Below are 3,821 nucleotides of genomic sequence, written 5' to 3' on the forward strand. Positions count from 1 at the left end.
GATCCTAACAATTGGGCGGATTTTCTGCATTCCGTTTATATTGACTTCGAGTAGGTTGACTTGATTGCAAATAAATATGTAATGGGCAACATTTTTTTTGGAGCTAAAAGTTATTATCATGGAAGATGATGTTTGACTGTTGCACCTTTGACAATTAAGCGGGTGTCCAAGCAAGTACTAAAATGACCTCTCATAATATAGTGGACAAAATTTTGGTAGACTTAGCTGTCCTGTGATCTATATTTTTCAATAAATGGGCAATGATTGGTCATCATTGGTCTCAACTTAGGAAGTTAATGGTGGAGTGGATCCAGGAATGGGAATTGGGGAGAGTCAGCCTTTTCACGAGTCATGAGATTCAAGTTCAACCTCGAGGCTAGAGAGGAACTATGTGCCTACTAAAAAGGATTTGATGCCACATTCTTACTATCCTTGTTTGTCAAGTTAAGAAGATTTATAGTACTAAGTGAGTTTTTGAATTTCTCCAAGTATTCATGTTTACATCAGGAAGGACTATTGCTTAATAAAAGGTTCCAAGAGATAGAGCAATAAGGGGCAACGGTAAAGAGTCACTCGGCACAGCTTCTGAACCTTGGATGTGTAATTATGAAACTTACACAGTAAAGGATTGCCTTTCAATTAATAACTCATAAATTCAAACATACATTTTACTCATTAAATGTAAATTCTAACATAACTCTTACATGTGTAATTGTACTGTAATTATTAATCTTTTTCATCTTTGATACAGCAAGATTCTTCCGAGAACTGTTTGTCATATGCCAGTAGTGACTAACTTGTGTTTCTTATTCTTCTTCCTGTATTGTGTTTTGTTTGCTAATAACTTGGCAGATTATTGTGATAATATGTCAACATTCTTGAATTTTTTTTAATTCTGAACTTCTTGCATATTTGACCATATTGCTATGAAGTAAGTAACTCTTCTAAGCTTTGCATGCATTTTCTTATTGTTGCCTGGACAGGTTTTCTTTTCTCCTTAAATACCATAATAGTGGTGCATCTGCTTCTTTCATTCTTTCAGAAATGAGCATGTTTTTGTTAGCTTGCACATTCATATTATGTTAACCAGCATATTTTCAGCTCTTGTTTCTGGATATCATGATTCAATTGATTGATAATATCTTTCTTTTTCAAGTTCATTGATGGTTTCTTGGTCTGCATTGTTGCATTTTGTGTTTCTCGTAATGTAGCCCTTATGATTTATTTCTTCAAGAATGTCTTTTAAACTTCTTGTCCTGCATTTATTTTGCAAATATGTTTCTTTTTCCATCATTTCTTTTCTCTTGTTTTATTAAAATAATAAATGATGATGCTGCTACTCTCATACTCAGCATAGAACAAGACTTCCAAGGAACCTACTGTACTGTTTTATGCTTGTTATGAGGAAGCATATGTCATACCGAATGTTTGCAGCTTATTCCCTTTGTCCCTGGCTATCTTTGCTTTGCTTATGTACCTAAGGGAAGTGTTATACAGAAAATAACTATATAGACATACTATATTTATTATCTACAATATGGATTTGTTTCTTAATTTTTGGGATGTTCTTGTGGTCTTAGTGTTACGATCTGTTATTCCATGTTTTGATGGGCATAAAGCTATTTTGCGGCAATCAGTCTTCAGTTTTCACAATCCACCAATAGAAAAGTAATTATCTTGGGAAATTGACATTTGATGAGGTTCATGTCCTTGACATTTGATGCATACTTGCAATAGCACAGAAATGAGGTCATTGTGATCGTATCATTAGTCGTGGACTCCTTAAAAAAATGGTGTTCCATAAGATTTCCAGTGACTCCTTAAAAAATTGTTGCATTTATCTTTTGAAGGATGTTCATTGGGAAGAGAGCAAATTTAACAGCTTAAAGAGTGTACTTGAATGTGACCATAGTGTATGCTCTTTCATCATATGGTGCATCTTTATATTATCTATATGATCTGTATATCTTATTTAGAAACATGAGATATTTCATATGCTTGGATGTTTATATTTATTAATGCTTTTGGTCCATCTCTCATCAGGGCGACTGAGTTGGCAACACTAGAGTGAACAAGTCACATCAAATACTAAAGTAGCAACTTCATCTTTCTATGAACTTGTGACTTGGGATTGTATAGGTGTATCCATGTGAGTCTAGATGAGTGCAGCATGTGTCGATCAATGTAGGAATGGTAAAAGAATGTTGACATGGGCTTTCAGTAAAGTTATGCTGCTATAAAAATAAACTTAATTATGTCTGTTATTTCACAAGGGTTTACTTATGCTCCTGTTCTATGACATGTCGTTACCAACTTAGTTCAGTTGTTCATGCTTTATGTCATTTTAATCAAGCCTTTGGTATGATTCTAGGCCTTTCAATCAGCCTAACCTAATGCATTTAAAATCTTCAATTAGCTAGTCTCGTACTTCTGGATACCTAGTGAAACTTGATGATTCCCCTGATCTCATCAAGTGGTAGATTTACAATTTGTAATGTTTCCTCTTCTTATGTAAATTAGCAAATTGGATTGGTTTAAACACTTATGTTCAGCATATTTTTGTTTGCAAGCAATGCAGATATTGTTTGGATTTCCACTTATGGCTGCTTAGGTGTTTTAGAAGATGTTTTGATTTGTTTCAACTTTAATGTGATTTGGTTACTTCTTTGCTGACATCTCCTGCTTATCTAAATTGGTTTAGTCTCTCTGTGCTGGTTTCCTTTTCCCTATATCTTTCATAGTTGCCTTATGTCTTTTTGAGATGAAACAATGAAAAAACCATATAGATTCCTTGCTTATTGATTGGTTCTAGTGGTACGATTTCTATGTGATTGGGAATTTTGAACCAATGTTTTAAAAAGTGCTAGGCGCCAAGGTCTCAAAATGCTCGAGGCATTAGGTGCTCACCCGAACGAAGTGAGATGCTTTGAAATATTAAAATATAAAAAATATATAATATAATTGATAAATATAATTATATAAATAAAACTATATCATTAAATTGAAAAGATCTAAAGTATTAAGTTATATTATCCATCTTCTAATAACAAAAATATCCAAAGACTCTAAACAATAAAGTTTTACATCAAATTCAATCATTATCATAATCAATATCGTCATTCGTAAACATATCATCTTTCTCTTCCTCTTATTCAACTTCATCAAAATATGTTTCCTCCTCTCCAACAATGGCAGGAGATTAACTTAAGGCTTTTGTACTCATTTTTGTCTTCGTTATCTATTTTGTATATGTCTGTAATTCTCCAATACCTAATGCTCTTGCCATATCTCTCCATGTTAAGCTGTCATCTTCAAATACAAGCTCATTTCAACATCTTGCAAGTTCACTCCCATTTCCCCTTACTAACCACTCATTTGAACCATCAATGTCTTGCAATGAGATTAAATTAATACTGTTTCATAATGTGCTTAATTGTTGTTCCCCTTGTATCCTTATTACGAGCATCACTTATATTTGTTTATCTTAATTGTTGTATTTGTTTGACATTGTTGCTTCTGTGATCCTTTACACACACACAAACACACACACACATATATATATACATATAAGTCCATCGGTCCTTGTTTACTCTTTTTAAGAATCATAGCTTCTTTTCCTTTTCTGTTATATATTCTTTTCTCATAGGAATTGTCACTTTTTGAATAATCTTTTTCTTCACCATCATCTCTAATATATTGAACATTATCCTCGGATAAAATCGTATAAGATTCATTCTTTTGCATATTTTTTTAGTCATTTAAGCTATCAACTCTTCTTTTACATTAGGTGGACGCTTTTTGCATGCTGATGCATTCTTGAA

Source organism: Musa acuminata, unplaced genomic scaffold (assembly GCF_036884655.1).
Source record: "Musa acuminata AAA Group cultivar baxijiao unplaced genomic scaffold, Cavendish_Baxijiao_AAA HiC_scaffold_1065, whole genome shotgun sequence".
NCBI classification, from domain to species: domain Eukaryota; kingdom Viridiplantae; phylum Streptophyta; class Magnoliopsida; order Zingiberales; family Musaceae; genus Musa; species Musa acuminata.